Genomic DNA, 23,229 nt, shown 5'->3' with positions numbered 1-23,229 from the left:
ATACAGATTCAATTTAATCCCTATAAAAACTCCACAAGCATTAAAAAAAAATTGAGGGAAGCAGACATGACTCAACTGATAGAGCGTCCGCCTACCATATGGAGGGTCCAGGGTTCTATACCCAGGGCTTCCTGACCCATGTGGTAATTGGCCCACAAATGGACACAGAGAGCAGACAATGGGGGGAAGGGGAGAGAAATAAATAAATCTTAAAAAAAAAAGAGAAACTGATAACATGATCATCAAATTTATTTAGAAGGGTAAGGGGTCCTGAATAGCCAGAAACATCACAAAAAGGAAAAGTGAACCCTCATCTCCAGACTTTAAATCATATTACCTACCTATAGTCGTTTAAAAAAAAAAAAAGCATGGTACTGGCATAAAGACAGACACATAGACCAATGGAACCAAATTTATGGTTCAGAAAGAGATCCTCACATGTACAGTCAAGTGATTTCTGACTAGCTGTCAAACCTACACAGCTCAGGCAGAACAGTCCATTCAACAAAAAGTGCTGAAAGAAATGGATATCCATGGTTGAAAGAAAGAAAGAGGATCCCTATCTCACACCCTTATCCAAAAATTAACTCAAAATGGATCAAAAACCTAAAAATAGGGAAGTGGACTTGGCCCAGTGGTTAGGGCATCTGTCTACCACATGCGAGGTCCGCAGTTCAAACCCCGGGCCTCCTTGACCCATGTGGAGCTGGCCCATGCACAATGCTGATACACGCAAAGAGTGCCGTGCCACACAGGGTGTCCCCCGCGTAGGGGAGCCCCATGCGTAAGGAGCACGCCCTGTAAGGAGAGCTGCCCAGCACAAAAGAAAATGCAGCCTGCCTAAAAATGGCGCTGCCCACACGGAGAGCTGAGGCAACAAGATGATGCAACAAAAAGAAACACAGATTCCCGTGCCGCTGACAACAAAAGCGGACAAAGAAGACGACACAGCAAATAGATACAGAGAACAGACAACCGGGGCAGGGGGAAGGGGAAATAAATAAAATAAATAAATATTTAGAAAAAAAAAAAAAACCTAAAAATAAAAGCAAGAACCATACAAACTTCTAGATGAAATTGTAGGAAAATATCTTCAAGACCTGGTGGTAGGTGGTGGATTCTTAAAGGAGTTGAGAAGAACTGAAATGAACTATTGATGTTTAATGTACATAGAAGTTTTAATTGGCTTTACTGTAAAAGTGTGGAAATGTATACAGTAGACAGTAACACTAGTAAGAGCTGGTTTATAAATGAGGATGTGACTGAAAATGGTAGCCTAGGTATGTAAATGCCAAGTGACAGAATGCTAGAGAATAACTTAGAAACTGAATAGCACAGTAAACCAAGAGGTGGATGAGATTTGTGGTTGATGGTACAGATGCAAGAGTGTCCTTTGTGAGCTAGAGAAAATTATATCACTACTGCAAGGTGTTGGGAATGTAGAGAAGCATGGGAAAAATACAGATGGAGTACCTATGGACAATGGTTAGCAGTAATAATATAATATTCTTGCATCTATGCAAAAGATGTGCTGTGTTGATAATGAAGCAGTACGGAAAATGTGAGCCAAATGTACACTATGGCCATGGTAACAATCAGATGATATTATCTTATCTATAGCAGATGTTCCACCACATTGTGGTGTGTTGATGGAGGGGTGTTGTTTGGGAATTCTGCACATGTGCATGATTGTTTTATAAGTTTACAACTTTTGTCATAAAAAATATAAATGATAATAATAATAATGTAAATAAATCTTTTTTTTTTTAATCTCTTACGTTATCAAGTACTTACTTTTCAATACTTTTTTAGAATGTACTGGGAATTTAATCCAGGACCTCCTACATGGGAACCAGGCACTCAACCACTGAGCCACATCATCTCCCCTGAGTTTTTTGTTTTGTTTTGTTTTTTTTCATTTGTTTGGTTTTCTGGGTTTTTTGTTTTTAGAAGGCACCAGGAACCAAACCCAGGACCTCCCATGAGTGATGAAGGCACTCAAACGCTTAAGCCACATCCCTCCCAACAATATACTTTTTTTTTCTCTTACATTTCGTGTGTTTTCCCCCAAATCCACCTCATGATGATGATGATAATCACTTTTATATCATTTATACATGAACATACATAAACAGTAAGTGTATACTAAAAGTTGTCAGCTTACAAAGCAAACAAGCATAACATCATACAGGGTCCCATACACCAACCCACCACCAATACCTTGCACTGTTGTGAGACATTTGTTTCAAAATTATGAAAGAATATCATCAAAATCTTACTATTGAGAAGTGGACATGACTATTATATAGTATCTGCCTACCATATGGAGGGTCCAGGATCCAATACCCAGTGCCTTCTGACCTGTGTGGTGAGCTGGCCCACACACACAATACCCAGTGCCTTCTGACCTGTGTGGTGAGCTGGCCCACACACAGTGCTGCTGTATGCAAGGAGTGCCATGCCACACAGCAGCACCCTCATGTAGGGGTGCCCCACATGCAAGGAGAGCCACTCCACATGAAAAAAATGCAACCTGCCCAGGAGTGGCACCACACACCTGACAATGCAAGCAGATGCAGAAGAACATGCAGCGAATGGACACAGAGCAGACATCGGAGGGGAAAGGGAGAGAAATAAATTAAAATAAATCTTTTTTTTTTATTTTATTATTCACTATAGTCCATATCTTACACTTGGTGTATTTTCCCCTAACCCGCCCTATTATTTTTTAAATATATTTTCATTAAGAAGTTGTGAATTTACAAAACAATCATGCACATGTACGGAATTCCCATACAACACCCTCTATCAACACACCAAACAATGGTGGAACATTTATTATACATTATGAGAAAATATCAGACTATTACCACTAACGATGGTACATAGCATATATTGGTACACTATTTCCATACTCCCCAATTATCAACATAGTACATCTTTGGCATAGATGCATGAATATTATAGTATTGCTTTTAACCACAATCCATAAGTCGCTCCAGTTGTATTTTTAACAAGCCTCTCTACATTCCCACCACTTTGCAATAGTGACATATATCTGCTCTAGTTCACAAAGAACACTCTTACATCTGTACCATCAACCACAATTCTCATCCACCTCTGGATTTACTGTGTCATTCAGTCTCTAGATTAGTCTCTAGTTTTCTTTCAACTGATATTTACATCCCTAGACTACCCTTTCCAGCCACATTCCCATTTATAAACCAGTTGTTACTCACTATAATGTGTTACCATAAATTCTATATACATTTCTAGGCTTTCGAACTAAAGTTAAATAAAACTTCTACATATATAAAACATCAATACTCCATCTCAGTCCTCCTATTATTTCCCCTAAGAATCCACCACCTATCACCAGGTCTTGACAAAGTTTCCTACATTTTCTTCTAGAAGCTTTATGATTCTTGCTTTTATATTCAGGTTTTTTATCCATTTTGAGTTAATTTTCTACAAGGGGTTAGATAGGGTACCTCTTTCTTTCATTTGGCTATGGGTATCCACACTTCTCTCAGTCCCATTTGTTGGATGGACTGTTCCGGCTGAGCTGGGTGAGTTTAACGGCTTGTCAAAAATCACTTGACCATAGATGTAAAGGACTGTTTCTGAACTATCAATTCAGTTCCATTGGTCTATGTGCCTGTCTTTCTGCCAATACCATCCTGTTTTTACCAATGTAGCTAGGTAATAAGATTTAATATCCAAAATGTTTCCTGTTATTCAGGACCCCATACCCTTCCAAATAAATTTGATAATCGTGTTTTCCATTTCTTTATAAAATGCTGGTAGAAATTTTATCAGGATTGTATTGAATCTGTATATCAATTCAGGTAGAACTGACATCTAAATGATATTTAGTCTTCCAATCTGTACACCCGGAATGTTCTTCCAATTATTTGGTCTTTTTTTTTTTTATTTCTTTTAACAATGCATTGTAGTTTTCTGAATACAAATGCTTTACAAGTGCTTTACAGCATTGGATAAGTTTATTCCTAAATATCCAATTCTTTCAGTTGCTCTTGTAAATACATTTTTTTTTCCTAACTTCCTCCTCAGATTGTGCATTACTAGAGTCTTTTAAAGTCTATTTCATCTGCTACAAGTATAGCTACTCCATTTTTTAATTTTTTGTTTTTTGTGTTCTGCATGCATGGAATATCCGTGAGTATAAGGTGGGTCTCCTGCAAACAGGATATAGGTGGCTTATACTTTCTTATGCATTCCTCCAGTCTTTTGATTGAGGAGTTTAATCCATTAATATTCAATGTTATTAATATAAAGGCAGCTCTTATTTCAGACATTTTTACCTTTGGGTTTTATCTGCCATATTTCATTTTGCCACTCTTTTGACACTTTTAGCTACTTTTACTGATATAATCTTCATCTCCAGACACTCTTCCAAGCCTCTCTCAATAGTCCTCTTTTCCTTTCAGACTACTGTACAGCCTTTAGTATTTCCTGCAAAACTGGTCTTTTGGTTACAAACTCTCTCAGTTTCTGTTTATCTGTGAATATTCTAAACTCACCCTCATTTTTGAAAGACAATCTTGCCAGATATAAGATTCCTGGCTGGAAGTTTTTCTCTTGCGATATCTTAAATATATCATACCACAACTTCTTGCCTCCATGTTTTCTGATGAGAAATTGGCACTTAGTCTGATTGGGTTTCCCTTGTATGTCTGCATTGCTTTTCTCTTGCTACTCTCAAAATTCTCTGTCTTTGGCATTTGACATTCTGATTAGTATATGTCTTGGAGTTGGTCCATTCAGACTTATTCAGATGGGAGTACACTGTGCTTCTTGGACATCAATATCTATGTTCTTCAACAGGGTTTGGAAGTATTCTACCATTATTTCTTCAGATACCCCTTCTGCCCCTTCTCCCTTACTTCTCGTTCTGGGACACCCATGACAGATATGTTTGTACATCTCTTGCCATCGTTTAGTTCTCTGAGACCCTGTTCCATTTTTCCCATTCTTTTCTCCATCTGTTCTTTCATTTGTTCACTCTCAGAGGCCATTTCTTCAAGCTCACCAATCCTTTCTTCTTCCTCCTCAAATCGGCTATTATATGATCCAGTGCTTTTTTTATTTCATTTATTGTACCTTTCACTCCCATAAGATCTGCTATTTTTCTATGTATGCTCTGAAATTCTTCTTTGTGCTCATCCAGTGTCTTCTTAATATCTTTAATCTCTTTAGCCATCTCATTGAATTTATTAAGGAGATTTGTTTGAAACATCTATGATTGGTTGTCTCAACTCCTTTATGTCACCTGGTGGCTTATCTTGTTCCTTTAACGGGCCATAGCTTCCTATTTCTTGGTGTGGATTATAATGCATTGTTCATGTCTTGGTATCTGACTGAATGTGCTTATTCTGGGTAGTTTCTTTCTTTAGTTTAGGGTTAAGTGTGTTTATTCTGGGTACAGTTTCTTTCTTTAGTTTAGGGCTTTCTTGCCCTTTCTCACTTGCTGGTTGTGTAAAAGAAGCTGAGGATGGTGCCGTAAGTTGTGGAGGCTCAAGCTGCCCACATTTCACCAGGGATAGTACTTCTCCCACCTTTCTCCTTTGCCAGGGGTAGCAACAGAGTCACAGCCATGTGTAATAATCCAAGTCACACAGGCCTAGACTGCAGTTGCCCAGAAAGACTGATGAAGCTTCATGCCCCTTCCTCCCCTGCCTGAGGCTTTCGACTATTCAGTCTGTGCCAGCTGAATATACCTGTAGTTGCTTGGAGAGGCTGGTGCAGGGCCCAACACCTTCCTCCCTGCTAGAGGTGGGGCTGAAGCCTAGGCCACGGCTGAAGTACTATTTGGGTGGAAAGGAGCTAGTTCCCACCATTACTATGATTTTCAATCAGTCCTGCTTCCCCTCATGCTGCAGGGGGAGTTAAAACGGCAACTATCAGCCTCTTTCTGACTTAGACAGGTTCAAACTTTAGCTGTTCTTAGGGTTTTACTTTAACCAGCCGAATTTACTAATCAGTAGCTGATGTCAGTGGCCAGCCATGTCTTTTTTGGATGAATGGAGCTTCCAATTCCAGCTACAGAACAGCTCCTGAAGCGCTTTGTGCCACTAGTAGAGGATGGACACTGGGCTCATGGCGTGCAGTGCTGTACTTATGAATCTTCTCTACAGATGGGCATTCTCCTCCTTCCATTCTTTCAAGGATGTTGCAGGATGCTCTTCCGGTCTCCTGGAGCCCCCAAACAGGTGCTTTAGATAGCTCTGCGTGATTACTAGCTACCCTGTAGCATAAGCTGACTTTAGGAACCCCTTACTCTGCCACCATCTTGTTATTTGTTGTAACAATATACAATTTTTTTTCTCTATTATTTTTTTAAATGTATCATTCAAAACATGTAAGAGGTCTCCATATATCCCCTACCCCCTCACCCCACTCCTCCCACATCAACATCTTTCATCATCATGGCACATTCATTGCATTTGGTCAATACATTTTGGAGCACTGCTGCACCACATGGATAGTGGTTTACATTGTAGTTTACACTCTCCCCCAGTCCACCCAGTGGGCCATGGCAGGACACACAATGTCCAGCATCTGTCCCTGCAGTACCACATAGGATAACTCCAAGTCCTGAAAATGCCCCTATATTGTATGTCTTCTTCCCTCTCCCTACCCTCAGGAGCTACTGTGGCCACTTTCTCCACATCAATGCTATAATTTCTTCCATTACTAATCAATATACTTTTTAATCAAGACATTATTAATGGATTATGTCAAAAAGAAGACTAAACAATTGTGGATTTTATATGTTAGGCTAATTTTCACATTACTCATGACATTGATTAGCAAGTTTTAATATTTCTGCATTTATTAAAATTTTTTTAAGATTTATTTATTTATTTCTCTCCCCTTCCCCTACCCCAGATGTCTGTTCTGTATGTCTATTTGCTACGTGTTCTTCTTTGTCCGCTTCTGTTGTTGACAGCGGCACAGGAATCTGCGTTTCTTTTGGTTGCATCATCTTGTTGTGTCAGCTCTCTGTGTGTGCAGCACCATTCTTGGGCAGGCTGCACTTTCTTTTGCGCTGGGCGGCTCTCCTTACAGGGTGCACTCCTTGCACGTGGGACTCCCCTACACGGGGGATTCCCCTGCATGGCACGGCATTCCTTGTGTGCATCAGCACTGAGCATGGGCCAGCTCTACACGGGTCAAGGAGGCCCGGGGTTTGAACCATGTGGTAGGCAGACGCCCTAACCACTGGGCCAAGTCTGCTTCCCGCATTTATTAAAAGTTAAGCCTTAAAATTTTAGATTATGAAATCTCATTACTTAACTGTGGAAAACAGAATGTTTTTACTTCATTTTCAATTCTTACAAACAGATGAATACGAGAAACAGGAAGTATGACTATAGGCAACACTGTGGTAGGCTGCCCAAATCCTTTGTTCTGGAGAGACCCTCACTGCCCTCACCAAAGGAAGGTTCTCCCCAGACTACATTCACCCTAAGGTCATGCACCCTCCTACAAGAGCATGTCCATGGGATCATGGGCAGAGGAGGATGGCAGTCCACATGCAGTGAATAATCCATGCCTGGGTATTAAGGGTTGGCCCCCTGCCTCAACCTGGGGTATCTCAAGGGCCATTCCATCTCCAGAGCTACCTGTAGGATCTCCCAAGGCCTCCATTTCAACAGCGAAGCAGTTCAACTTCTCCTTCAGCCCAATTCTACCTTTCTCACAGGTATCCCACAGTACTTCCCAAGAAAGCTCCAACATACAAAGATCAGAATCTCAGAGGCAGCTTCCCAAGCTAAGACAGTAAGAATGAACCCGTTTTTAAAAAGTGTCACTTACATATAAGTCCTGGGAATTACAAGCTGGACATCTAAAAATATGACCTGGAGAACAAGGTGTTTGGGCTGAGGCTCTACAAAGACATCAAAGTAAAGGGAGTTCAGATAGAGCTTAGCCTCACCCTCATGCAATCTGCAGTCCATTTCCCTGCAAAACACTTAGATATAGCCATATTTGCATAGTCACAAGTAAGGAAAGCACAGGGAGAAAAAAATGCAAACAAGAAGGGAGTTTCAGTGAGTAAGTGAGCTTTAAATATACAGGCAGCTCTTTTCAATCTCAGATTGATTCAAAACACAGTTCAATTTCCATATACATTTAAATTAATATGCAGAGCAGTAAGAAAAATAGTTAACTTTTTGCCTACGATGGTCATCTTAAGACCTAATATGATAACTGTACTAAATGTAATTTTCAAGAAATAACATTTCATATTGCCTACATTATTGAATTTTTTCTAAGTCACGAGTGTATCCTACAGACCATTTAATGCTTTGCTTCATGAAAGGAGGGAAAAGGGTATTATGAATTATTATTTGATATAGACCATGGGCAACTTAAAAGAAATCTTTACTTCTTACTACTGACCTCCCCAAAATACTCAACAGCTAACTCATTCAGCGCTAAAGTGCTTTTTCTAGTTGTAAATGATCTGGATAAATGATTTTCTCATTGCATTCCATGGTAACCACCAATGTTCCCAAGATTTCCTGAAGCTTCCTCAACAAAGGAAGGGTGAGGGAGAGGTACCCAACACCCACACTTCAGCCAAATCAATTCTGCCTTTATTTTCAGTTTTAATATTTACCTTCTGAAGAATTTTCATTTATGGCAAGTTTGAAAATCTCTGCACTAGGTCAGTGTCTTCCAAAGTAGGAGCCCATCACAGAAAATATTTTTCTTCCTATGTAAGTGTTTTAACATTTGACATCCATGAAAAACATTTTGATTCTATTAAAATTTTGCTGAGAACAAGGATTCAAGGGGAGGGGAGTACTTAAAAAGTGCATATTTAAATTGTAAGTTTCACGAAGACCATAATGTCTCCTGTTCAATACCTAGCCTAGCACCTGGCAGAAGTATTAACAGATGCTCAATAAAGAAATAAAAAATGAAAGAAACAAATACAAACTGCATACAACTTTGATGCAATGTTTTATAATAGGATTGAATATTAATAAAACCAAAAATAATGTTATTTCAAGAAAAATCGAAAATAAATATATTAACTTCAAAAATTGATAAGTGAAAAACATGCCCATTCGTAGCTATCAAAATTCTTTCAAAACCAATTTTCCAACAAAAAACAACCTTAGCTTATATAAAAGACAGTATCTTTTCCAGATGATGATATTCAAATGTAATTTTACCATCCATGAATAAGATAAAATGGCTTAAAAATGTTCTACAACACTTAGTTTACAGAGTTCCGTCACAAGTAATGGGACAAAGTATCAAAGCACTTTCAAATAGATTACCTGTAACTGAAGTGTAATCGTCAAGGGAAAACTACCTACACAGTTTCTTTACAGTTGGAAACTACTTTGAGAACTGAGAGCCTTAACAAAGCACTCTTAATCAAAGCAAGCAAGCTACCAAAGATAACACAAGGCACAAGCAAAAAAATAAAAAAGCAGAGATAACATACAGGAGCTGAAGATAAAGAAGGCCACCCATCTAAATCAAGTACTTTTTATTTTTAACTTTTTACTGAAAATAATTTCAAACATATAGGACAGTTGGGAAAATAATACAATACAGAGAACTCCCATACCTCCAACCCCTAGATACCCAGATCCACCAGCATTTTTACTCCTTTTCCATACCACTCTATTATTTATCCATTATCTATTTTCTGAATGTTTGAGAGCAGGCTGAACACATAATACTCCTTGAACACATAATACATTCGTGTATATTTCCTACAAACAAGGTAGTCACTATGTAATCACCTTAGGTGCAGTTATCAAGCTCAAAAATTTAACATTGATGTAAAGCTGACCTTCTATATTTCAACTATTCCTTATACTCTAATAATGTCCTTTTGAGACTTTTCTCCTCCATTCTAGGATCCCATCCACTACCAGGTATTGCATGTGTCATTATCTCTTTAGTTTCTCTTTCTTTCTTCCTCTTTTTAATTGTAGAATCATATATGCAACATAAATCTTCCCATCCAAACCCCTCCCAAGGATACCATTCAGCAGGATTAATCATATTCACAATGTCACAATTCAAGCACTTTTTGAGTGCAATGTCTTCCAAAGAATATTGCTTTTTAAATCCCACTTCAAAAAAAGAGTGTTAAATGAGCCTTTTGTCTCTATTGAGAAAATTATTTCAGCGATCATGGAGTTGGATGTTATGTCCTCTTAGAAATATATCTTGGAAAACAACATTCCAGAAGCTTTATGCATGAGTCCTGGAAAAAGGAAACCACTTATAGAGCTTTCAACCACTGTAAACCCACACAAATAAGTTGTCACTAGGAAGGAAGGCGGTAAAGAAGGATTCACAACAAGTTACTATATTAAATTTGGGGTGGATTTTCTGTGTATTTCTTTGGCAACCTAAACAAACTGGATATTCTCACTGACAACTGAAATATAGTAGAACATCTAAAAATTTCTAGCAAACGATTTTTTATAAATTCTATAATCGCCTACACATCAGGCCAATTCTATTCAAGACATCACACAAGATATATGACCGTATTATTTTGCAGACTAATTGTGTGATATTTATCCCTTAGAAACCAAAAAGAGTATTACAGGAAGATCAAGAAAGACTGAAGGAAGCATTAAGCGTTCATGTATATAATACACAAGGTTAGAAGACCCCAAAAACCTTCACCAATTACTAAACATTTCAATCTGTGCCCAGGCATCCTGGCCCTACAAAGAGAGAGGGGACTGCCTCTAGTAGGTGAAACGCTAGTCATAGAGACAAGATCAAAATACACAAATCAGTGAAAGAAATCTTTAAGAGTTTAGGACATCCCCCCAGCGTGGGACACGACACCCGGGGATGAGCCTCCCTGGCACCGAGGGATCACTACCACATACCAGCTGAAGAAGCAACTAGAAAATGACCTTGAATTAAAGATTCAATGCGGAACAGCAGAATATACCTGTCTACATATAATAACATGACTTCGGGAAGCGGTTTGACCTAATGTAAGGGGGAAATGGAAAGGAGAAATGAGATTATAAGGCTGTGAGTCTCTAAAAAAGAGTCTGGAGGTTGTCAGAAGGAATACCCCTATGTACAACTGAACAGAGTCTAAGAGACAGATAAGGTAGATACAACCCCAGGTATTGGTTCTTTTGAGGGATAAAGAGACCCACGGGTTCTATGGTCATGGCAGAAGGGGTTCACTGCCATGACAGATGGCCCTTCTTTGGAGCTGGTGTTTCTGCGTGATGGAAATGGACTCAGAGGGGATCTCTTTTCACAAGACTTGCATGCTACTTTATTGGAACTGTAGTTGGTGCTGAGTTTAAGATATATGTAGGGGATTTGAATCTCTGGACTGATAATATGACACCCAGGCCCAGAGCCTCAACAGACTTCAGCTCCTACACTTTGACTTATTGGACTTATTCCACTCAGCTAACATGGAGTTGAAGAAGGTCAACCACCACAACATGGAGCCTAGAGTGTCTACAACTAGAAGCGGGAAGAGTGCATCCAGTACCCATGTGGAATCTAAGCACTCACTTGACATAGGTGTGCAATGGACACAACCAATCCAATGTCCACAGAGGAAATATGAAATGGGTGTGGGAACGGTAGCCATGGGGGCTGCTGGGTGTGGGGAACGGAGGAAGAGATGAGATGTGGAGGCGTTTTCGGGACGTGGAGTTGTCCTGGATAGTGCTTCACGGACAATTACGGGACACTGTAGATCCCCCCAGGGCCCACTGGATGGAACGTGAGAGAGTCTGGGCTATGATGTGGACCATTGACTATGGGGTGCAGTGATGCTCAGAGATGAACTTACCAGGTGCAATGGATGTATCACGATGATGGGAGAGAGTGTTGCTGTGGGGGGAGTGGGGGGGCGGGGGCGGTGGGGTTGAATGGGACCTCATATATATATTTTTTAATGTAATTAAAAAATAATAATAATAAATAAATATAAAAAAAAAAAGTTTAGGACATACTAAAGAGGTACAAACTAACTATATTAAAGTTACAAAATCCCCCCAAAAATGTGGGTGATATTGGTTCACTTAATAGGAAAAAAACTTAATTATAGTTTCTTTAGTTTCAAAGCTAGTGCAGATTTATTTCCTCCCACTGCCTGTGCTTTAGGTACAAGTTATCAATCACTTGCTAGAAATGCTTTTATAGCCTTTCCTTTTGGCTGTGTGTGGTGGCAAGACGGAGGTGCAAATTTCTAAGAGGAAGTTTGTCCCTGACGGCATTTTCAAACTGGAAAAAGCGGCCACAAGAGGTCTATGTGCCACTGCCTAGGCAGAGTCTCTGCATTACAAACTCCTAGGAGGGTTTGCTGTATGGAGAGCCTTCCATGGTATGCTGCAGTTCTTCATGGAGAGTAATGCCAAGGGCTATGAATCCATGGTGTGTGGGAAACTCCAAGGACAGAGGGCTAAATTCATGAAATCTGTGGATGGCATAATGATCCACAGCAGGGACCCTGTTAACGTCTTTGTTGATATCATTACACACCATATGCTGTTCAGACAGGGTGTCTGGGCATCAATGTAAAGATCATGTTGCCCTGGGTCCCAAGAGGTAAGACTGGTCCTAAAAAGCCCCTGCCTGACCATGCGAGCATTGTGGAATCCAAAAATGAGATCCTATCCACCATTTTCATCTTAGAGCAGAAGGATGGGAAGCCAGAGCCACCTGCCATGCCCCAACCAGTCCCTACTGCATAAAAGGGTTTCCTTGACAGCTGTATCTCGAGACTGGATGTTGCTCTATAAAGACCTTTAGTAAAACTTTTTTAAAAGGCACATGGTCTGACTTGACTATATGTCCAGTGTTCAGTCGGAGGGTCACGGTGGCCCCTGGGAGCACTGACGCTTGTCTTTACTTGACTGGTGCTTAGGGTCTCCTGGCTCAGGATGTTTCTAAGCTTTTTTTAAAGCTCTCTTGGTTTAAAGCCACATTGTGTGGTATTGGCAGGGGCCAGAACAAGAAGACCTGAGCAAAACTCAGAGAAACCAGAGAAATGACTGGGGCAGTGAATCTGGTGACAGTGGAGTCTGGTTATTGGCAGGCAACACCTTGATTAACTAATCTATAGTTCAGGACCAGAAATGGGATATATAATTTTTTATTATTTATTATAGTAACAGCACAGAATACTCCATTTTAACCATTTTTACCTGTACACTTAAGTGACTGTATTAATTACAGTCACAAAGCCGTGCTACTATTACCACAATTTTTCCATTACCCCAAGCAAATAAGTAGAAAGTTCACAGTATTTGTTTGTTTGTGTCTGGATCATTTCACACAACATAAGCCATGTTGTAGCATGTACCAGAACTTCATTTCTTTGTACATAACACATTTTTATCCATTCATCTGTTGGTGGACATCTGGGTTTCTACCATATGGGTATTGTGAATAATGCTATGAACAATGGTGTACAAGTTATATTTTTAAGATGATATTTCCTGATGAATAAAGAAATATGTATTGCATATAGAAAATAAACTGGTGGTTTATATTTTGGGGTAACACTATGTTCTAGGGTTGCAAATTATATATAAATATATTTTCTTGTATAATCCTCAGTTCTTCTAAAATATAAAGGGAATTTGCTTGTGTCACTTAAGTATAAAAGGCATTTTTTAAAACTACAAAAAATAAATGCTTTTGAAAGAGGTAAGTTAAGCATACATTTTAATAATTTTGACTGCAAGCCACGTTAAGCAAATATTTCCAAAAAATATTTTTTCAGATCTTGCAAAAAGTGAATTAAGAGCCACTTCAACTAATTCAATCAGTCTTCCTAAGATTTTAAGCAAATACCTGACCATTTATTTGAGATTCTTCTGGGTCATCTGGATCTATAGAAGACATCTACAGTTTTTATTTTTTCTTTGTGTAGCACCTCTTCCTCCTAACTCAGGTAATGGCACCCCCATTCTTATAAGAAACTATCTCCTCGGGAAGTGGATGTAGCTGAAGTGGTTGAGCTCCTGCTTCCCATATACAAGGTCCCAGGTTCGAACCCTGGTACCACTAAAAACAAACAAACAATTGAAAAAAAAAACAACTCTCATTGGGGAAGAGATGTAGCTCTGAGGTTGAGAACATGCTTCCCGTATGAGGTCCTGGGTTCAATCCCCAGTACCTCCTAAAAAAAAAAAAAAATCCAAAAACATGTAATTCTTTTGAGGGCCACCAATTTTCATACCTCTGGCCCTACCACCACAGAGGTGGGCCTTGTGACCCAAGCCAGGAGGCTTTCTCTCTGCTGACACAGTTGGGAAAATACGAGCCAGGGATAAGGCAACATAAAAAGAGAAGTGGGGCTCGGAATCAGCAACCTCGGTGACTTAGAATGGTTCCAGATTTCCTGGCCTTTCATGGCTTCATAAGCCAATAAATTCTTCTTTTTTTGGCTAAGCTTCTTCATATTGAGTTTCTATCTCAAGGAACCAAGACAATCTCAATAAAATATCCTCAATCTAGAGAAATCCAGTGCAAACACCATTTTTAAAGAAATTAAAATATATTCCAAATAACATAAAAAACAGCAAGAAAAAACTACCCTGCACCAGTGGAAGAGTAAAGAGGACTATGTTATAGCCTTCAGAAGCTGGTCTCAAATTCTGTCTCCTTTGTCCCCAAGGTAAACTCACACTTTCTAAAATGTAGTTTTGTTTCAGCTTCAAGGTATTTCCAAATAGAATATCTAAAGAACAAATCTGAAGGGACATGTACCTGATGTTCGGCCAGTGGTTTCTCCTACCCTCACCTCCAAGAGAATCCTCATTCTTGTAATCTATCAATTATCACAATATTAGAATCTAAGGCCTCTAAACACACCATAGTTTTGTCAAAAAGTTAAAGGCTTACTTCTCCTTTGGTTCTGCAGAAAATCTCATTAAAAATAAGTTGATGGTTGTATTAGTCAGCCAAAGGGATGCAGATGCAAAATACCATTAATCAGTTGGTTTTTATACAGGGTATTTATTTGGGGTGGAAACTTACAGTTTCCAGGCCATAAAGCATAAGTTACTTCCATCACCGAAGTCTTTTGCCACATGTCAGAGCAAAATGGCTGCCAACGCCTGTCAGGGTTCAGGCTTCCTGGGTTCCTCTCTTCCCAGGGCTTGCTTCTTTCTGGGTTCAGAATCCCTCTCTTCCCAGGGCTTGCTTCTCTTTCCTCAAAACCAAGCTCTTCTGTATGCATACTTCCCGGGGCTCCAGGTTAAGACTCCAGCATCAAAACTCCAGGATCAAAGCTCCAATTTTGTCCTTTGCCATGTCTTTTATCTGTGAGTCCCCAACCACCAAGGGGCAGGGACTCAACACCCTACTCACATGGTCCAATCAAAGCCCCAATTGTAATTTAATTATGCCCAGGTACAGACCAGTTTACAAACATAATCCAATATCTATTTTTGGAATTCATGACCCATATCAAACTGCTACAGTGATGTAAATAAGAAAAACAGGCAGAATTCCTTCCTGTGTATTCTTCATCTTTGCCCTCACTTTTTCTCTTTAAGTCTATGGGAAGAACCAGACAAATGAAGAGCTCAAATCCCAAATGCATGGCTCACTAATGATTAGATAAGGCATTTTTAAAAATTTAAGGCTCTAAATAAGGCTCAGAATCCTCAGGTAAATATCTACTGAGTAGCTGTTGTCGGGGTTGCTTGGGATGATTTCTTAGAGTGATTAGCACGTTCCTGGCATACATAAAAGTAGTTCACTAAATGAAATGGAGTTACCATGAACAAAACATAATTCACGACTCTGCTTAAGTTCTACTTCTTGAAAAGTAAATTTACAAATAATGAACACATTTGAGGTCACAGAGATAATTTTTATAAATGTATTTCCAGGCCTAACTATAGAAGTGCAATCATGATGAGAGCCACTTTCTAACTATAGAAGTGCAATCATGATGAGAGCATATAGAGCCACTATATGCTCAAATCAAAGAACAATTTTTGTAAAACAAATATTAAATAGCACGCATTTGATACAACTTGTCATCTAAATAGCAAAATTAGGTGGCGGACTTGGCCCAGCGGTTAGGGCGTCCCGTCTACCACACGGGAGGTCTGCGGTTCAAACCCCGGGCCTCCTTGACCCGTGTGGAGCAGGCCTATGTGCAGTGCTGATACACAAGGAGTGCCCTGCCACGCAGGGGTGTCCCCTGAGTAGGGGAGCCCCGCGCACAGGGAGTGCGCCCCGTAGGAAAAGCTGCCCAGCGCGAAAGAAAGTGCAGCCTGCCCAGGAATGGCACCGCACATACGGAGAGCTGACACGACAAGATGACGCAACGAAAAGAAACACAGATTCCCGTGCCGCTGATGACAACAGAAGCAGACAAAGAAGACACAGCAAATAGACAAAGAGAACAGACAACCGGGGTGGGGGGGTAGAGGATAGAGAAATAAATAAATAAATAAATCTTTTTTTTAAAAAAATAGCAAAATTAAACAATCTGAAAAGACAGAAATATGAATATATACATAGCTTTTTCCATTACCCAATCTTTAATTAGAGCATAGTAATGGGTCTAAATTTACTACACAGATAAGCTAACAAATAACAGTACCACGGGTTGCTAACTCAATGTACAATAAATATTATCAAGCTGCCCAATCCCTAAAATGATGTTCTGCTTTAGGTGTTTAAAAAAAGAACCTCAAGTACAGAATTCCTTCAGTAAAACAGTTCAATTAAATATTTATTGAGTATCTACTTCATGCCAAGTTTGTGCCAGGTTTTGTTTCAGGCACTGGACACCTACTAGTAAACGAGATAAAGATTTCCTTCCTTCAGGAGCTCACACACAGTCTAATGGAGAAGATGCACATTAAATATGCTAATATCAATTTCACTCTATATAACTTGTTTATTCTTTTAAAAAGTCTCTAAGTCAAAAACAAGTACTTATTTATAACAGCTTTTCTTCCACCCTGGGAACCAAGAGTTCTTATTAATACAAGAACTATGTTTATTATGTTTAACACCCTTCGTATCATGTAGACATTCAGTGTATATTTGTTTAAGGAACATATGAAATGTTAACATCTAATGTACACTTATGATATGCCAGGAACTGCAGTATGTGCTTTGTACACAGTATTCTATTTAATCCTCATAACTACCCTACAAGGTGGGCACCAGAATCATCTGAGAGTTTTAGGTAATTTGCCCAAGATCACATACTCAGTAAGATAGTGCCAGGACTCAAACACAAAACTGGTACCAAAATCTGTGCTCTTAAATACTACCCTACACTGAACAAATCACCTAACAAATAAAGCACCAAAGTTTTTACCTATCTTGAATATTTTTACACTTCTTATTGCTACACAGTATTTTAACAAAATCTCAGAGTTTGATGAACAAAACTTAACCTATTCGAAATATTACAGCCCATCCTTATTTTTTTCTAAAAAGCCTTCTTTCCTTACTAAGGACCTTTTCACTGCTTAAGATATGTCATCTTACCCCTAACCTATCTGATTCTCTACAAAGCAAATCTATAAGTATCTAGCTGTGCTTAGATACAGTCTGGGAAAGAAGGATTTGATGTGTCATCTGAATTCTGTATCTGACAGAAACTGTCTCAAACATTATCATGCATGTTGCTTGGAAGGAAGAACCATATTTTATTTATCCTTGAAACTCCCAAGCTATTATATACAGACATATCATTTCTATACTAAGTTCAAACTTTAAGTAACTATCATGTCAAACTTTAAGTAACTATCATGTCAAACTTTAAGTAACTATCATGACTAAAAATTATTCATTTTCCTACGATTATTAAAAGAATAATAATTATGATTACCTGTATAATATTTTGCAGTTTAGAAAGCTCTTTTACACTTGGCATATATCACTGCACCCTCCTAGCAATCCTTTAAGTAGAGAAAGACTAAATCAGGCCTCAATCTGGCAGTTAAAGAAACTCATGATAAAGAAGTTAGTGATTTGTCCTAAGTCATTAGTTGGTAAGTAACTCATTTAGGATTTTAAAACAGCTCTTCTGGTTCCACAGCCAATATTTATTCCAAGAAAATAAACAAATACTTAACCACCACTTGGAAAAGTAGTTTTCTATTTACTCACCCTAAGGATTCTTTTTCCTTTAAAACTTTACACCAGAAATTTTTAAAGAAACCATGAGCTCCTCTAAAGTCTCTTCAATATAAACCTGTGTTCGTGAACACTAGATAAAAGGCCACACACAGTGCCTAGAGATGTATGTCTAAGGGTTCCTGCCTGGAGCTACACTTCCACAGCTACTCAGAAAACTTGGTATTATTAATAGTTACATTTTAGACAAGAGTCGTTACAAAAGGTTCTATTTATTTCCTTGCCTGCCCTTAGACAGACTGATCAAAAAAATGTTAACATACTGCTGATTCAATATAAGGGGTATTTTCAGAGCATCAATACTATAGCCAGGCCCCATGTAAAGTGCGGATGATTCAAAGGCAAAAGGACATGGGGCCTGACTTCAAGGCATACAGAAACAAGACGAGGAGTGGAGGGACACTGCCACAACTACTTGTGAGGTGTAAAAACAGATGTCTATATTAGGGCCAGCAACACTTCAAGCAAAATCTGAGGGATACTATGAAAGAGAGGAGCAGCCATGGACATAGAAGAAAGAAGGGACTCTTAGGCAGTCTTTGCGATAATCACACTCTGAACTTTGTGCCTGAAAGCTGAGCTGACGAAGACAGTGGAGTCAAAGTGAATCAAAGTGAAACACCAGCCTGTGAGCTCAAAAGAGACAGAGGCTACTACACACCCTCTAGGATGGCCACGATTTAAAAAACAAAATAACAAGTGGTGGTGAGGATGCTGGTGGCACTGTGGAATGTTGCAGTTACTATGAAAATCAGTTTGGCAATTCCTCAGAAAACTGAAAACAGAACAACCATATGACCCAAGCAATCTCACTCCTAGATACACACCAAAAAAAAAAAAAAAATGAAAGCATGGACTCGAAAAGATATCCATATACCAATGTTCACAGCAGCATTATTTACAAAGGTCAAAAGGCAGAAACAACCTCAAGTGTCCATCAAGAGATGAATGGATAAACAAAATATCATATATACATATAATGAAATATTATTCAGCTGTAAAAAGGAATAAAGTTCTGATAGAGGAGAAACATGGATGAATCTTAAAGGAATCATGTTGTGTGAAATAAGCCAAACACAAAAAGACAAATATTGTATGATTTCACTTATATGAAATACCTAAGAGAAACAAATTTCACAGAGAGAAATAGTAGCTCATAGGTTACCAGAAGCCAGGAGATAGGTGAGGGCAGACAAGAAAAGGGAGTTACTGTTCAATAAGTTAGCAATTTCTCTTTGAAGAGATGAAAATGTAGCAGGGTAATGAATGTCAGTGATGGTAACACAATATGATAAATATTATTACTGCTGAATTGTACATGTGAATATGGTTAAAAAGGGAAATTCTGTGCTATGTATATTAACTACAATAAAAAGCTTAAAAAAAGAGAGAGAGAAAGGAGGAAGACATATTGCCAGGGACAGACACATCAAGTATAGAAGAGCAACCACTAGAAATGAATAAAGGCAACTGTCCCAGGATCAAGGACAGGTACAACTTAAGGAGGCGAGAACAACCAGGGAAGGAAAACAGCGCCTGTATGTCCTTGCACACTGAGGCGGCATGCCATCTAGACACCCTCTCATTTTGTTAAGCAAAAATACTCCTATGGTTCTGATCACAAATCAAAGATTAAGAGCACCAGAGATTACCAGCTCAATCTCGTCATTTTGTGAATAAGGAGACCGGGATCCAGAAAGGTACAGCAATTTGTCCAAAGACACACACTTTAGTGGCAAACTAAGGACAAAAGTCCTGGTCTCTTGCTGGTCTCTTGATCAAAGCTCAGCCCTATACTTTGCTTACCTTATAACATTTACATGAATCTGTATTACTTCTACCACCATTCAAAGCTTACCTCAAATAAATAATAATAATTACTAAAATGAATTTTAATGATAATAGGGTTTATTTTGTATAAACTTTCATAAATGTACTGGTAAACATCCTCAGAGTCATTTATATCATTCTTTTCCTACAGTTGTTACCTTAAAAAATGGAATCTAGATTAGCCATTGCAACTTATTGCTGTGGTTCATTGTTTTATCACTATAAATAATAGTCAAGGTTAAAGATAATAGTAATAATATAAATCTACCCTTAATGCAAATAATGTAGTCTATATGCTTAATAACTGATAGAGTAATTAGACTATAACAGTCTTACTCCTGACCAAAATATACTCTGAGTGATCTTTAGGAGACAACATCATCTAGTTCCCAAGTGAGGGAGAAAAATCGTCTTTCTTAATAAAAAAAAAAAAAAAGACTTCTTCTAAACTCTTCTAATACTAAAAACACAAAATCACAGACATTCTCACTAATTCGTTTCTAACAAATCTCCAGAAAAACTTTGCTATTAACTTTTCAGATTCCTTTAGCAGACACAAAACATCATCTACAAACAATAGGTAACTACCTATATACTAGATTTCACCAACAATTTATCCATGTCATTTATTTCATCCAAAGTAAATGCAGACATCAGAAAGAGCATCAAGATAACTATGCTACTGTTCTGTAAACCCACAACTTCTCAAGAAGGAAGGGAGGAAGGGAAGAAGGGAGGAAGGTTTAAAGGAAGGACAGAGGATGGACTACTCTGTAGCCAAGAAACTGCACATGTGCCTATGCAGTTTAAAATATTTCTCATGGTCTTTCAGAGTAAAGCCTAAAGGATGGCATTCCAACAGATTTTAGCATGATGTTAAAGAAATGTGACAGAGACCAACATTTGTATGCACATATGGCTCACAATAAACACCTAAGTAATGAATAATCACACCACACTCTTCCAACAACTAAGCCTCTCTAGAGCCTAGAAAATGTATTAAGTATTTTTAGGGTTTAACTTATTCATTAAGAATGAATGCTAAACTGTGCCTGGGAATTTCCTCCTGACAGCCTTCATGTTACTCAAATGTGGCCAGTCTCGAAGCCAAACTCAGCATGTAAATGCAATACATTGCCCCCAGCATGGGACACGACACCCGGGGATGAGCCTCCCTGGCACCGAGGTATCACTATCAAATACCAGCTGATGATGCAACTAGAAAATGACCTTGGGGAAACGGACTTTGGCCCAGTGATTAGGGTGTCCGTCTACCACATGGGAGGCCCACGGTTCAAGCCCAGGGCCTCCTTGACCCGTGTGGAGCTGGCCCATGCACAGTGCTGATGCGCGCAACGAGTGCCGTGCCACACAGGGGTGTCCCCCGCGTAGGGGAGCCCCACGCGCAAGGAGTGCACCCATAAGGAGAGCCGCCCAGCGCGAAGGAGGGAGCAGCCTGCCGAGGAATGGCGCTGCCCACACTTCCTGTGCTGCTGAGGACAACAGAAGCAGACAAAGAAACAAGACGCAGCAAAAAGACACAGAAAACAGACAACCGGGGGAGGGGAGGGGAATTAAATAAATAAATAAATCTTTAAAAAAAAAAAGAAGAGAGGGAATCATAAAAAAAAAAAAAAGAAGAAAAGAAAATGACCTTGAATTAAAGGTTCAATGCGGACCAGCAGAATATCCCTGTCTACATATAATAACAGGAGTTTAAAATGCTGTTTGACCTAATGTAAGGGGGAAATGGAAAGGAGAAATGAGTTTATATGGCTATGAGTCTCTAAAAAAGAGTCTGGAGGTTGTCAGAAGGATTGTCCTTATGCACACATGAGCAGAGTCTCAGAGACAGATAAAGTAGATACAACCCCAGGTATTGGTTCTTTTGAGGGCTAAAGAGACCCATGGGTTCTATGGCCATGGCAGATGGGGTTCACTGTCATGTCAGTTGGCCCTTCTTCGGAGCTGGTGTTTCTGCGTGATGGAACTGGACTCAGATGGGATCTCTTTTCACAAGACTTTCATGCTACTTTACTGGAATTGTAGTTGGTGCTGGGGTTAATCTAGGGGATTTGAATCTCTGGACTGACAATATGATAGCCAGGCCCTGAACCTCAACACAGACTTCAACTCCTACACTCTGATTTATTGGACTTATCCCACTCAGCTAATATGGAGTTGAAGAATGCCAATCACCACACCATGGAGCCTACAGTGCCGACAACTGAAAGCAGGAGGATTGCATCCAGTATCCATGTGGAATCTAAGCCCCCTCTTAACATAGATGTGCACTGGACACAACCAATCCAAGGTCCACAGAGAAAATGTGGCATTGGTGTGGGAAAAGTGGCCATGGTGGCTGCTGGGTGTGGAGAATGGGAGGAAGAGATGAGATGTGGAGGCGTTTTCAGGACTTGGAGTTGTCCTGCGTGGTGCTTCACGGACAATTACGGGACATTGTAGATACCCCCAGGGCCCACTGGATGGAACGTGGGAGAGTATGGGCTATGATGTGGACCACTGACCATGAGGTGCAGCGATGCTCAGAGATGTACTTACCAAATGCAATGGATGTGTCATGATGATGAGAGAGAGTGTTGCTGTGGGGGGAGTGGTGGGGTGGGGGCGGTGGGGTTGAATGGGACCTCATATTTTTTGAATGTAATATTTTTAAAAAATGAATAATAAAAAAATAAAGAATGAATGCTAAGAATGTATTAAGTGTGCAAGTAAAACACCTTAACAATAAGTTTATCAGTTTCCCACTAACTTCTTCTAATCATAAAACTCCACAGAAAAACAAGAACTGCCTGGGTTTTTCTTGCATGGCCTAAGAACTTTGCCCTTTCATCTAAAACTTCTTCCAATTAAATGTCACATTTGATCACTATGAATTTTTACTAAACTTTTTTGAAGAAAGTTTACTTCGCCAAATAATAAAATCTCAGTGGCAAGCAATGGCATTATGGGGATAGAAATTATACATTTTACCTCAACACCTAATCGAGAGGAGAACTTCAAAGAGGTAATTATCTTCAAATTGGAGGAAAGAAAGCTAGTGGGCTGGCACAAGTACCTGAAGAGTACCCTATTATGTTCACAATCATCAGAAATGTCACCATTTCCTGGGTTGCACAGTAATGCTTCATATATTTCTATGTATTATTCCGCATGTAAATGCAGTATAGAAAATAGAACTGATATTCTATTTAAATTCTC

At 39.2% G+C, this 23,229-nt stretch overlaps 1 protein-coding gene and 1 pseudogene across 3 annotated transcripts in view; one reads left to right on the top strand and one right to left on the bottom strand.

Moving 5' to 3' along the window:
- The window catches only part of KDM4C (lysine demethylase 4C), a 518,173-nt gene that overhangs the window by 373,360 nt on the left and 121,584 nt on the right, over positions 1-23,229 (bottom strand). The gene's annotated exons all lie outside the window — the stretch shown is intronic.
- LOC139439442 (small ribosomal subunit protein uS3-like) lies at positions 7,520-12,749 on the top strand (annotated as a pseudogene).

This window comes from Dasypus novemcinctus, chromosome 8 (genome assembly GCF_030445035.2).
Source record: "Dasypus novemcinctus isolate mDasNov1 chromosome 8, mDasNov1.1.hap2, whole genome shotgun sequence".
NCBI lineage: Eukaryota > Metazoa > Chordata > Mammalia > Cingulata > Dasypodidae > Dasypus > Dasypus novemcinctus.
This window is presented reverse-complemented; position numbering and strand designations above follow the sequence as displayed.